We start from the raw sequence: 14,677 nt of genomic DNA on the forward strand, positions 1-14,677 counted from the left end.
AGTGATGAAAAACATAAGGATGGCAAAAAATGAAGCATGGGAAAGAACATGTGCCAAGGTGAATCGCAAATTAGAATTTGGGAGAGCAAAAGAAGCATGGTCAGTATGGAAAGGGCTTCGACAGGATACAAAAAGCAAAACTAATCTCCAACTGATAACACAAAAGGAATGGAAAGAGTATTTCCAAAAATTATTAAATGAGGACAGAGAAGAATATCCGAAGAAGGAACAGGGGAAGAAAAAGGACATGAAGATGATGAGATCCAGATTTTAGAAAGTGAAGTACTTCAGGCGTTGAGAACAGGAAAGAATGGTAAATCACTGGGACCAGGCAATATCAATCTGGAGTGTCTGAAATATGGTGGTGACAAAATTGTGAAACTGATAACACAGCTCTTCAACAAAATGATACATGGAGATTCAATACCCAACGAGATGAAGCTAGGCTACATTAATACAATATTTAAGAAAGGGGATCGCAAAATTTGTTCAATCTATCGAGGAATTTGTGTTACAAACACAGTAATGAGAATTTTTGCGAAAGTAATTAAAAACAAACTGGAAAAAAATTTTAGAACCCAAGAAGAACAATGTGGATTCACGGCTGGGAGATCATGTGTAGACCATATTTTCACATTACGACAGATTTTGGAGAAACATAGGGAAAAATAAAAAAATATAAGATTAATTTTCATAGATCTAGAAAAAGCGTATGATACTGTTCCAAGAAAATTACTTTGGAGAGCACTACATATGGCAAACATAAACCCTTCCTTGATTAAAATAATACAACAGATGTATAAAGATAATATCTGCCAAGTGAAAGTTGGTAATAAACTTTCACAGAAATTTAGAACAAGCAAGAGGCCTTTTACAGGGCTGTCCCATGTCACCATCATTATTTAAGTTCTATATAGATATTAGCCTTAGAACATGGTCTCGTAAATGTAATAGTATGGGATTAGAAATAAGAGATGGAGTTTACCTACATCATTTATTATTTGCTTATGATCAAGTAGTCGTACCACAAGATGGGGAGGATGCTAACTGTATGTGCAATCAACTAGCAGTAGCATACAAAACTTCGGGTTTCAAGATTAATTACCAAAAAACAGAACACTTGACTAATGATTCAGATGAGCTATACATTGAAGGAAAGCAAATCAAAAAGATAAACACGTTCTGTTATTTGGGATCCATTTTAGAAATCGATGGAAAATCAGAGTCAGAAATCAATAAAAGAAGTAGTAGCGTACGGAGGGTCATTGGGATGCTTCACTCAGTCTTATGGAGCAGGAATGTAATGAGCAGAAAAAAAAGTTAATATACAAATCCATATCAGAGAGTGTGGTTCTGTATGGAACGGAGACCTGGACAATTAACATGAAGCACATTAAAAAATTACAAGCTATAGATATGGACTTTTGGAGAAGATCGGCAAGAATCTCTAGGAAAGAAAAGATAAGGAACACCGAAGTAATAAGGAGAATGGAAATAAAAGAAAGAACATATGATGTAATGGATAGGAAGAAATTACAGTGGTACGGGCATGTACGACGAATGGAGAAAGCCAGAATACCAAAATTGATACTGGAGTGGGAACCGGAGGGGAGAAGAAGAGAACGACCTATGACCACCTGGTTCCAAAATGTACAGCACACAATGAGGAGAATGGGCGCAGAGGAAGAAGACACACAAGATCGAAACACCTGGAGGAATATTTTGAGAATATAGTTTAAGAACGTTTATTGTTTGTATTGTAATTTCCAAGTAAATTATTATGTTGGAGATAAGCCTCTGTAATGAGGAAAAGCTCAAAATAATAGTAATAATCTTACATGCATTGAGTTCCTGATTTTTTTTCAATAGCCCAAATGGTTTTGCACTAATCCATACTTATGTATACAACATACAGTGTAGGGCAGTGTGTATTTACCCAGTGAAAACAGTTTTTCCACTTTTTCTCAAAACCGTTTATCGAGGACATGGACAGTTTTGCATCTAGGCGACTCATATGCTGTTTCTGAGCACCAGCAAGTTGAGAACTACTGGAAAACCCGTTGTTAGGTGTGTGGTTCGTTCCAATAAAATAATGAGAAACATCATATTCGTTGCAAAAGAATTATTGTAACTTGCGTATTATGAGAGTAGGCTATTTGAAGGCAGCAACACACTGAAGATCCACCCAAAACGCATTGTTCTTGGTACAATTTGTTATAATTAAATTTCAATTAGTAACATAATTATCTACGATTAACGTTTTTAGCAAGGGCTAACGTAATATGATTTCCTATATTGTGGGTGTTGTTGGTTTAGTGTAATCAGTAGCCTCCTTGTTCCATTATGAGTTTTTGTTGGGGCGGTGTTTCGCGTCTTAACACTTCCAAATTTGTTTCCCTAACATTCGCGTTTTTATTAGGTTCTGATACTTTCTTGTTAGTTTAATATAATTATATGCAATAATATTTGATGTTATGTAAATATAAGTTGACCTTTTTTTGAGATGTGACTTTGTTTGATTGACTTAATCTACAGGACAGCTTGCGCTACTTGTATAAAGATATTTTGCTACTTTTTCTTTTACGCTTCGTTATTCACGTGTTGCAAAGATTCTGCTACTGGGTAGGAACAGTGATCAAGTAAGACTGACCTTGGGGTTTTACTAAAATGGGGCAATGATGACATAATGTTTATCTTATGCGAATAAGTATTCCAAATTTGTACCGCACTGTTTGTAATGGAACTTTTATAAGCCTGTGTCCTTATTGATTGGACATGTTACTTTCTTTTTTGTGGACGATGGAGGAAATGTGCGTTGTAATAGAGCTAACGTGGGAATTTTACGCGCTCCCGTTGAGTATACAGTGTGATTTACGAACTAGAAACATCCCTCAACTGCCGCTGGAATGCGTTGCGATCGCGTATACCACGTTGGGGCCCATGTACCGTATGTACAAGTCGCATCGTTCCTGAGCGTTCAGCATCACGTTGAGCTTGGCACGCTCAACGTTAACGTTCGACAGCACGGTCCGTGTACTGACGGCTTAAGCAGTGGGGCTATTCCTCCAAACGAGCGGTTGGCCGTGGTCTTCTTGTCCTCCGAACCGAACTGTTGTGTGTAACTGTTCCGCTCCTAGTGAGAATGCATCGGCGGCATTTTGACTGGAGGGTGGACATCATCTGTCTGAAACAATCAGTGTTGCCTAATCATCTACATCTACATCTACATGGATACTCTGCATATCACAGTTAAGTGCCTGGCAGAGGGTTCATCGAACAACCTTCACAATAATTCTCTATTATTCCACTCTCGAACATCTCGCGGAAAAAACGAACACCTATATCTTTCCGTGTGAGCTCTGATTTCCCTTATCTTATTATGACAATCGTTTCTCCCTATATGGGTCGGCGTCAACAAAATGATTTCGCATTCGGAGGAGAAAGTTAGTGACTGAAATTATGTGATAAGATTCCGCCGCAACGAAAAAACCTTTGTTTTAATGGTGTCCATTCAAAATCCTGTATCATGTCGGTTTCACTGTTTCCCCTATTTCGCGATAATACAAAACGTGCTGCTCTTCTTTGAACTTTCACGATGTACTCCATTAATGCTGTTGGGTAACGATCCCAGACCGGGCAGCAGTACTACAAAAGAGGACGGACAAGCGTAGTGTAGGCAGTCTCTTTAGTAGATCTGTTACATTTTCTAATTGTCTTGTCAATAAAACGCAGTCTTTGGTTAGCAATCCCCACAACACTTTCTATGTATTATTACCAATTTAATATGTTTGTAATTCCTAGGTCTTTACTTGAATTTACGGCCTTCACATTACACTGATTTATTGTGTAACCGAAGTTTAACGGATTCCTTTTAGCACTCATGTGGATGACCTCACACTTTTCATTCTTTAGGGTCAATTGCCAATTTTCGTACTATTCCTATATCTTTTCTAAATTGTTTTGCAGTTTGTTTTGATCTTCTGATGAGTTTACTAGACGATAAACGACAACATCATGTGCAAACAACCTCAGATTGTCTCCTAAATCGTTTATATAGATCAGGAACAAGAGAGGGTCTATAACACAACTTTGGGGAACGACAGAAATCAATTCTGTTTTACTCGAAGAATTTCAGTCGATCTATACGAACTATGAACTCTCTGAGAAGAAATCACGAATCCAGTCACATAACTGAGACGATATTCCATAAGCACGCAATTTTACTACAAGCTGCTTGTATGGTATAGTGTCAAAAGCCTTTTGGAAATCTGGAAATGCGGAATCAATTTGAAATGCCTTGTCAATAGCACTGAACACTTCGTTTGTGTAAAGAGCTAGTTGAGTTTAACAAGAACTATGTTTTCTAAATCCGTATTGACTGTGTGTCAATTCTCTTCGAGGTAATTCATAATGTTCGAACAACATATAGCCTATGTTTCAAAATCCTGCTGCATATCGACGTTAATGGGGAGAACGCTGGCTGAGCTGCAGCCCTACATGGTGAGACCATCAAAGGTGGCGTCATTCATCTAGGGGTATGATTCCTGCTTCGGGTGCAGGAGGTCCCGGGTTCAAATCCCGGACGAGCCCTTGCGTTTTGTACAACGGTGTGGTAACAAATCGCATGGCGGCGGCTGTTTCGCGCATTTCCAGGCCTCCAAGTCAGCGCTAAAATCCGACAACCAGTTCTGAAACCGTTTCATGTTTCATTTGAGCCATGTGCACCCTGCTGATGGAACGTTTGAAGTTGATTTAAATGGTCACAGTAGAGATCGTAGCAAGTGTCTTGCTGAGTGCGACGAAAACGGGTTTCCGCCCGCAATCGAACCGGGGACCTTCTGCGTGTTAGGCACGGCGCCTGGGCTCGGCGGCAGCTGCTGCTCTTTCCTTCCTTACGAGATACCGTCGATTCGCGCAGTCGTTATTGCAAAAGATGTCACCAAAGGCAATCGCTTCGTTATCGGCACGCTGCCTGGGCTCGGCGGCAGTACTTAAGTGGTTTGTCCTACTACCTTTGTTAAATATTAGTGTAACCTGTGTAACTCCCCAGCTTTTTTAGAGCTAACTTTGACTTCTTTTTAATACCATTTAGCTGGGAAATGAGTTGTTTAGAAAGGGTCCGAAAGTATGGGGTTTTCACAACTATTTGGCTTCTTTTCTAACCTTTCTTACAGCAGGAAAGCATTAAAATCCATGTTGATTAAAGGAAAATTGCGCGTTCCATATTCCATGAAAATGTATTATTTGACTGAATAAAAAAGTACAACAAAACAAACTAAAGCTGTGTTGGCGTGTGTTTTGGGTTTATCATCACACACATACACAGGACCAAGAGCCTTATCGCCTTACTGGAAACGCTGTTGCAGCACAGCTAACATCAGCGAACTATAGCAACTTTATCACAATGAAGGAAGCAGATCTAAAAAAAGCAAACTTTGATTTATGCATCAGAAGTCATACGTTTCACAGTTGTAGTAAACTATGTTGCAGCAACTGAATTGAGAAGAGGAACAGCGAATTTCTATTCAAGGCGGTAGTTCGCGAAGTGTATGAAATATGTAATATTACAGTGCAGATATTCTGAGGTATCCTGTAAGTATCTCCCAGAAACACTATTTATATTTTTATTGTGAAAAACAGAAAGTTATGCGAAAGAAACGGACATAAAAAGTTTATTTAAATTTATTTTTGCGTCAAAATATCGAGTTCTTACAAATGGGACAATGGATATTTCATAGAACTAAAACCTCAGATTGTTATACCCACATCCGAAGTAGTAATACATCAAGAAATTACTTCCCTGATGAGATGCACAAGGCGCGCCACTAAATTTTTATTCTTTTGCGCTTTCCTCTTCGTCTATTAAAGACATTAAAATGAAACATCGTACACGAACTTAAGATTAATGCAAAATCCTGTGGAAGCGTTATTTCCTGAAGTTGTTGTAAACCGAATTACATACCTGATATGAGTAAATCTGAGTAAATTATTTTTCAAGAACCTGAACCCAAAGTAAAAAAAAAAAGAATCAATCAAAGTAATATCAGAGTTAATTATATTTTAGCATGTCTGTGTATAAAATCTTATCCACCCGCTCTTCATACAGTTGGAGTTACCTAACAATATCTACCTTACTGGATTTTCGTATATGTCGCTCCAGCACTTAAATACCCTACACAGCAAAATTATGGCAAAAATAAAACATCACAATAATGCACCTTGTTTTAGTTCAGTTTTTCTGGCATTTTTGCAGACGCATTTAGCGTATTTCGTTTTGGAGAGTGGGCCGCACTGGAAGCAATCGGTGCTTGATTGCGTGCTACAGGTGTCTCCCATTTATCTTGACAGACCCATTAGGGTATTGTCCAGAAGCAAAATAAAAAATGTACAAAGCAAAAGTTGTTCAGCCACTATGGGGACATAAACGAGCATGATTGCTTTTCTTGAAACTTCGTTCGTTATGAAGATAGGAACAGCAAAATGTCTTAAATGGCACCCTATATTTTTTATTCACTTATCCACTTGCTCTGCTCAGGATCTATTCAAAACATATCGCAGTGTACCGTTGAGTAAACATGACGTTATTAAAAGCGTATCAGAAGAATGTCTTTGACTTTCTCGCATTAGCAAACAATGGAGGTAGCGGGATAATGTAACTCGTCTACGTGCTGGAGTTGAAAGTAAACGAATGGAAACAAAAGGAAAATGCGTCATTCAGGATGATATGTGATGAGTATAATGTACACTAGCGAAGAGAAGATCGGCCAGTGTTAATGTATACATCATCGCAGTTTTCATTGTCAAAAGTAACAGTATTTCCTATAATCGTAGTTTGTTCCGTTACTAAAAACTCATTTAGCGTTTTTAATTTGGCTACTCTACTTTAGAAACTGGTGGATTAAATTTACTTTCTCCGGTATCGTGTGCCAAAAGTTGGAGTAGGTTAAAAAGGTAAAATCAGATGCAGTTGCAGGAGCAAGCTTGCTGCAGCTCTAGTATCGATGTTTGCTTTGAATGGACCTTGCATATGTTCCTCAGTGCTCATAGTTGTTTCCACGTTTTCTGTCATGACTGACTGAATTGTAATGAGCACTCCAGCGGAGACCAAGCAATCGCTTCAAACGTGTTCCTATTTTTCCTACAAGTAATTCCCACCTACATGTAGAAGGCGAGAAGAATGAATGTAACTTCTCTACAGTTCCTAAAAAAGGTGACACTAGAGGGAACACATAAAACTGCATGAACTCCACAAAGAAAAAGTAATGATTAACGCAGGGGCTAAACATAGCTTTTGGACTGACTTCTCAAATTTTTCGTCGTGGTACTCCATATACACCTGAAATTCATGAGGGCAAAAATGTGAGCGCTGCACAACGCAATATCCAGACCATCTATTTCCAGCTGCTGCTGAACATCTTTTGACGTACCCTCTGCAGTCTTTACTGACATTAAGATATCTAACAAGGAAAACTCCCCAGCGCATCTCCTCAGATGTAGTGGTAAGATGGTCCAGTGGATAGCCCGCCAAAAACTGAACACAGATGAAGCATGAGAACAGGAAGAAGGTGTACTGAACTGTAAAAAAATAGCAAAATAGAAACAGTGAACGGTCCGAGAACAAGAACTACAATGAAGAGCAGCCTGACTTAACATGTGTGTCAAGCGGCTGAGCTGTGTTCAAAACTCCCATGTACCTACCATTTGTTTCTTTTTTCCCCACAACATTATAAACTGTCTGTCCGGTCACTGAAATGTCTTTCTGTAGTCTTGCCAGTTGTCATACTATACGCTGATTACACAGCTCTGCAAAAAATAAAAAAAATTAAATAAAAGTAAATAAATAAAAAATTTGTCAGCTGCCTGAGGTATTTTTACTGAATTATATGTTTTAGAATGCGCTGATTTCAGACGTGATGTCCATTTTTTTCTATCACATAAGGTTTTTTTGCAAATTCAAACACCAAAAATTGGTAAAAGCGCTCGTTTCTTCAAAATTAACAAACATCATATATTTTTTTACAACCAATGAAACATTATTTTGAGACAAATAGTAACAATATTATACTTATTCATGTTTTTTATGAAATCTTTTCTTCTTTTCCTTGATACTTTGCCGAGTCCTTTTCCGATTTCCATCTTTAGTTTCCTGCTTAAGCATCCAACGGTAGTCAGCAGGCATAGTGACATCCCATCTTCCTTAGTACCGTCTCTCGATATCACGGACATCCTGGTGGAACCGCTCCCCCTGTTCTTCTCACTGTAAGCTCCCAGGTTTACAGGAAAACTGTCTATGTGTGAGCGTAAAAAATGGACCTTCAAGCTCATCTTGTAGCCTTGAGCTTCGTATGCAGCTAGCATCCATTGAACAATGCTTTTGTAGTCAGGATCCTTAGTATTTCGCAAAAACTTTCGCACTACATCCTTGAACGATACTCAAGCTTCTTTTTCCATTTCATTCATACTATCCACAAAGAGGGTGTCGGTTAAAAGTTTTCTTATGTCGGGGCCAGTGAAAACTCCATCTTTCAACTTTGCTTCTGACTGCTTCGAGAATTTTGTAGATAGATATTTAAAAGTCCCCATCCTTTTGCAGCGGGTTTACAAATTGTTTCATCAACCCCAATTTGATATGGAGAGGGGGCAAAAAAACCTTTTTTGGTGGTACCAAAGTAGTATTGATAAAATTTTTCTCTCCAGGTTTTAAAGTTTCTCGGGGTGGCCAATCACTTTTAGTCCAGTGCTGTTCTCTGGCTCTACTATCCCACAAGCATAAGAACCATGGGTATTTAATACAGCCAGCCTGCTGACCCAAAAGCATCGTGAGTGTTTTGAAGTCCCCACAAACCATCCATTGATGGTCCTGATATCTGATTTTTTCCAGGATAATGGCCAAATCGTTATAGTTTTCGCCCATATGCACAGAATGTCCGATCGGAAGCGATGCAAATTTATTTCCATTGTGCAATAATACTACTTTAAGACTAGTTTTGGATGAATCAATGAATAGGCGCCATTCAGATGAGTCATACTGCATATCAAAGCAATGCACGAGTCCTTCCACATCATTGCAAAAAACTAAATTTCCTTCTTTTGAGAAAAACTGGGTAAATTCCTTTTCTCGGTGTCTGTACCATGAAAATGAGGTGTCAGATGAAGAAAGGTTTATATTTTTTAATCTAGAACCTAACAGTTCGGCTGCATCTTTTGAAAGACCTAAATTTCTTACTAGATGATTGAGCTCACTTTGAGAAAATAGTTGAGGTCTTTCATCTTCGTCTGAAGAAAATTCTGAGCTTGATTCACCCTGAGGATGCAATGTAACTTCGTCCTCCAACTCACTCGGGTATTCATCCAAAGTGGAAGGCGACTGTGGGATAGGTATTTCAGAGCTATGGGGCACTGGACGTATAGATGAGTCAAGGTTAGAATAACTTATGCTTCTTTGTTTTTTGAATTGAATCCCTTTACGTCAACTGAACAGAAGTAGCAATCAGTGGTATGGTTTTTTGCTCACACCATATCATAGGAATCCCAAACCGAAATGCATTTTTCTTACCCTTAAACCACAAACAAAGATCTTCTTCACATCTTCTACACACCTTATGCGGGGCCCATGGTTTATCTTGATCGCCAAGTTTTAATTTAAAGTAAGCAAAATAAGCTTTCCTCACAAAATCACTTACGTTTCTCTGTTGTCTGTTAATAGTGTATTCACCATAGATACAACAAAAATTGTTTGAAGAAATAACACAACCTCTTGTAGCCATGACTAGACACAAACAACAGCACTGTTCACTTGAATAGCAATATGTCTACTGAGAGTTTCTCTTCATTTCATGCGAGGCACAAATCGTCGTTTGAATTGTCTCAACACGATAAAACTGAACAGTAAGATTGTTTGCATCTGCTTATGGCGCCCAGGAGTTCACGGTAAAACCTGCAAGTGGTATCAAAGAATAGTTAACATTGTAAATTTTTAAATTTAAGTTTATTTTATCAATTATAATTGATATAATTTTTAATAATTATTAAATTTAAAAACATATAGGTTTATTACTAATGAACATAAATACTGCAATATACATAAAAACGTATCTGATAGAATTTTTTGAATATTTTTCCTGGTTTTGGGAGGTCAGAATCTATAAGAAATGTTAAAAAAATCCTATGCAGTTTTTTAGTTGCGGACCTGTGTTATAGAATATGAGTCGTGTGGTAAGAGTGTTACCGTCGCAAGTAAATGTGATGAATGGAGAGCAGGCGAGATGCCATAAAGACGTCTCACAGAAATGAAAATAACAAATAAGTGGGTGTGGACTATGTTACAACAAAGGAATCCAAGAGTCAAGACTTCCAAACGGAAAGCGCCTTCATAAACGTTAATAACATATGTTTTGCAGAGCACAGAGAAACTGTGTGATTGTGAAACTGTTGCGTTCATTTGTTATAGTTTATGTGACAAACTATTACGTTTTGATAGTTTCCTTTGAAGTGATCACATTCACTTTCATACGAACACCCATATCGGGCAAGTAGGAATATCTCACTCACTTATGAGTCGTACAAATTAAGTGCGTCAAGGGATTCTTGTCAATATGACACATATAGTGTCACTACTGCCGTATATGACGCACCAGACGTATTTCCGGTGGACGATTCGGTTGACTTGTCACCTTGTCATAAAACATTTGCGGTTCCCATTCGAAAGCCACTTCCTTTCGGCTGCTGATAGAGTCGTGCGGAGATGGTGGTGGTGGTGGTTAGTGTTTAACGTCCCGTCGACAACGAGGTCATTAGAGACGGAGCGCAAGCTCGGGTTAGGGAAGGATTGGGAAGGAAATCGGCCGTGCCTTTTCAAAGGAACCATCTCGGCATTCGCCTGAAACGATTTAGGGAAATCACGGAAAACCTAAATCAGGATGGCCGGAGACGGGATTGAACCTTCGTCCTCCCGAATGTGAGTCCAGTGTGCTAACCACTGCGCCACCTCGCTCGGTTCGTGCGGAGGTCCCTACCTTACACCTCGCTGTTGCATACGGTCGTTACACCGTGACACAGACAAAAATTTGAATAGAGCGAACAGCAAGGGAAAAAAATTTACATGTGGGAGGCTTGACCACTTCTTTTAGTCTCCTTTTTTTTCGTAATTGATCGTTGTATTTGTTCGCGGCGGACGTCCTATGACACTTGTTGAAGTCCATCGCGTTGATACATTAAGTCAGTTTTTTTTATTACAGAGGGCAGCTAACCCACTAACCGAACACGATGTGTTGCTGTTTCATTCAGCGACCCCCTTATACTGCACGTGGACCGTTCACTCTTTCTATTTTACATTTTTTTCATAATCCAGTTTCTTCCTGTTTTCATGCTTGATGTGTGTTCAGCTATTGCACTTGGTGTTGTTGAACCATTCACTCTTTCTATTTTACTTTTTTTCACAATCCAGTTTCTTCCTGTTTTCACGCTTGATGTGTGTTCAGCTATTGTCGGGCGATATGGTGTTTCTCTTGTAACAAGGATTCTTGGGTTTCCGCAATGTTGTCTTCTATATGGACATTTCTAATTATTTGGCTCATTTGGTCAATCCTGTTTTATCGGCAGTGCTTAGCCTTTTTTATATCAGAAATAATTTTTGCTTACCACGTTCGTCTAAAATACAAATAAGTAGATAAGCTCTTTGACGCACCAGCGAACTCTTCAAGTTTTAAACAATGCTCTTTCAATAGTGGATTATATTTCGTCATCAGTTGCACCAGTTCTAAGAAATTTGTTTTCCGATGAATCGTCTTCTCGATGACTGCCGAAAGCAATGTTTTTCTGGGCTAAAAGTAGTGTAATATCTATAAGACGAGTGTGTTATTGACACATACAGTTTGTTTGATACCATCTTGTCACTTAAATTGCTAAAAGTCAATTGAAAATGGCAGAAAATTATGCGTGCAGTGCACTTCTTTCGAATGCTTGACCTTCTCAGGTAAAGTCATTGTAGAACTATCGCCTCTTTCACATAACAGCATTGTCGGAGCTGTATGATCTTTGTCTTAAAAGTAGCTTCCTTGTACATAAATAAATAACTGTGGCGCACTATAATATAACGCTTTTTCTGCATTAGGCATGTTCCACTATATACAAAAAATAATCATATAAAATTGTATTCAGTGCTTCAGAACTGAAATATTTGTATGGTTTTGCCAGATTTTGATATATGTACAGCAATCTCTCGGTGATGTCAGGCAAGACACTAACACATTCTTTGCTCATACCGATGCTGTAATCAGCCAAGTGCTCGGCTAGTGCACATAGAACCTAATGTGCTGCCAAAAAAGGTATGTGACGTTCTGTGAGAGTGTAGTGTGAGGCAGTTGCATCACTCTTACAACCTGCCACGTGAGTAAGAAGACATTCAAAGTACGAATATGTTTCAAAAGGTACTCGCTCCTTGTGGAGAAAATTCTTAACTTTCAAGAATTTATTATTCTCAGTAGGCATCTCTAAATGTACATGGTCCTTGACAGAGCTATCCAGCAGGTACTGTGTTAATCGCTCACTTGTAGTGAGTTCAGGCACTTAGGACAAAAATTTCTTGTACCCTTATTTCTCGACATTGAGAGGAGAGAAGGCGTGACATGCATCTGATCCAGCAATAGTGCTGTTTCTCGCCCTCAGAAATTAACAACAAAACTGCATGTTTCTGACATCAGCCACTGAGTTTAGAAAAATAAAGAATTCCAACGACTTTGCATGTAACAACACAATCATCTGTCTTGCATTCCTTCTGGCCATATACTCTCCTGTCTCTTGCTGTTTCCAGTACGACACCTGAAGAGCCCGAAATCGATCGTGTGATAATAAAAGAACTTTACAACTGAAGCGATATTTTCAACCTCTGATATAATACTCAGTTGCGGATGTTCCTCCAACAGGATTGTTTGTATACTTGAATAGATATTTTGGTATTCTGCCTCTCAAATGTACTGATTTCCTGAAGGTTCATTGGGAATTTAATACCATCATGTTTATAACATCCACTAATTCCAATGATAGTTACAAGCCAGAAGCGACCACAGTAAGCAGTGCTTGTGGTATTATCAATGGCTGTACCATGACCGTCATGCGGCCAAAGGGCACACATCACGCAGTCCACATGGCCACAGTGCAGGCGTGACCCCTACACAGAGATGCATCTGCAGTATCATAACAGCACTGTCCGACGTAGCCTCACTAAATAGTTACATTTTGATGCTGCTCCAACCATGCTGCGCCATGCCACCCCAAACTCACAAATGGCAGGCATATTCAAACACCACCAGGGCTTTATAAGTGCACATTGAAACACACTCCTGAGTCTCATCCTGGACTACACTACTCAGCTACACCGTTCTACAAGTTTGACACTGCCGCTGTATCAACACCTTGCAGCTTACAACATTTCGGGTCATTTTCAATGATCATATTTTTTTTTCTCTGGCTGGCATAGATATCTTGTCCATTTGCATCAAGATTTTTTTCCTTTAGAGGTCTGCATCAGTTCATTTCCGAGAGTTCATTATAGCTGTCAATAACTACTTCAACTCCCAAATCTCCCAGATGTTGATCACTACTGCACGGTATAAGTTCCTCAAACAAAACGCCAACTCACCTGGTCCTATAGGCAGTGTCCTATGGAGTTACGGGGCATGATCCACACCTGCAAATTCGTATGTCCCTGCAGCAACTCATCACAGACCCCACATTGCTGACTGCTATAGTTCAAAATGTTACTGATTCTAGACTTTGGTAGGAAGTCCTAAACTCTCGAACCTCATGCTTGAGACTCATTTGTGTTATCGAGGCGCAGGAATTGTTTGACACTGAAGAGCTGGAAATGTCACTTGTGGTGGACACTAGACGCACATTGGTCTTCTCCACATGGGGTCTCTGGTCCTACTGGGCACTATAAACAACCTGCCGTAGCGTAATAGCAGAAAATTGCTATCCTGCCCCCAATGCTACATCTCTCATGATAGAGACACTTGCTGTTTCTGCTGAACCAAATGTTTGTTTTGCGACAAGGCTAGTCGCATTCCAAACGTTTGCTCAAGGAAATTATGGGTCCCATCTGTTGACTCGGCCACCCATGGTTCTGAAGCAATGGACACTCACCAGGTCAATGATGATGATGCGGCATTCTTAAACCATTTGGTTTCTGAAGAGTCTTTACAGGTGCAAACCTGGTACAGCGTTTCCGCTGTGCATGAATCAACTCGCTGGGCTGTCAGTCGCTCCCAGCATCCGTCTGTGCTTGTACGCAACCCAAAGATACCTCTCATAACATTGTGTATTCAGAATCAGGATCTCCATTTCAAGTTGGATACTGGGGTTCTGTTACACTGATCTATAGTGCTTTTTCGAAAACCTCTGCTCCACAATGCTTGAGGCTCCACCAAAGGCCCTCACCACATACAATAGGGATCACATCGCTGTCATTGGAAAATGTCTTCTACAGATGCATTAGAGATTCAGCATCAAGACAGTTCCAGTCACTCTGCTTCACTCTTCCAACAGTCCTAAAATTTTTGGCCTCAACACCTTTGACATCTTCAGCCTCCAAATCTCGCATAATGTGGCAACGAACTATTCCCATATCCATAACAACAGCGACATGAAGCTCTGTGACAAATATCATCAGCTTTTTGAG

Source organism: Schistocerca americana, chromosome 1 (genome assembly GCF_021461395.2).
Source record: "Schistocerca americana isolate TAMUIC-IGC-003095 chromosome 1, iqSchAmer2.1, whole genome shotgun sequence".
NCBI classification, from domain to species: Eukaryota; Metazoa; Arthropoda; class Insecta; order Orthoptera; family Acrididae; genus Schistocerca; species Schistocerca americana.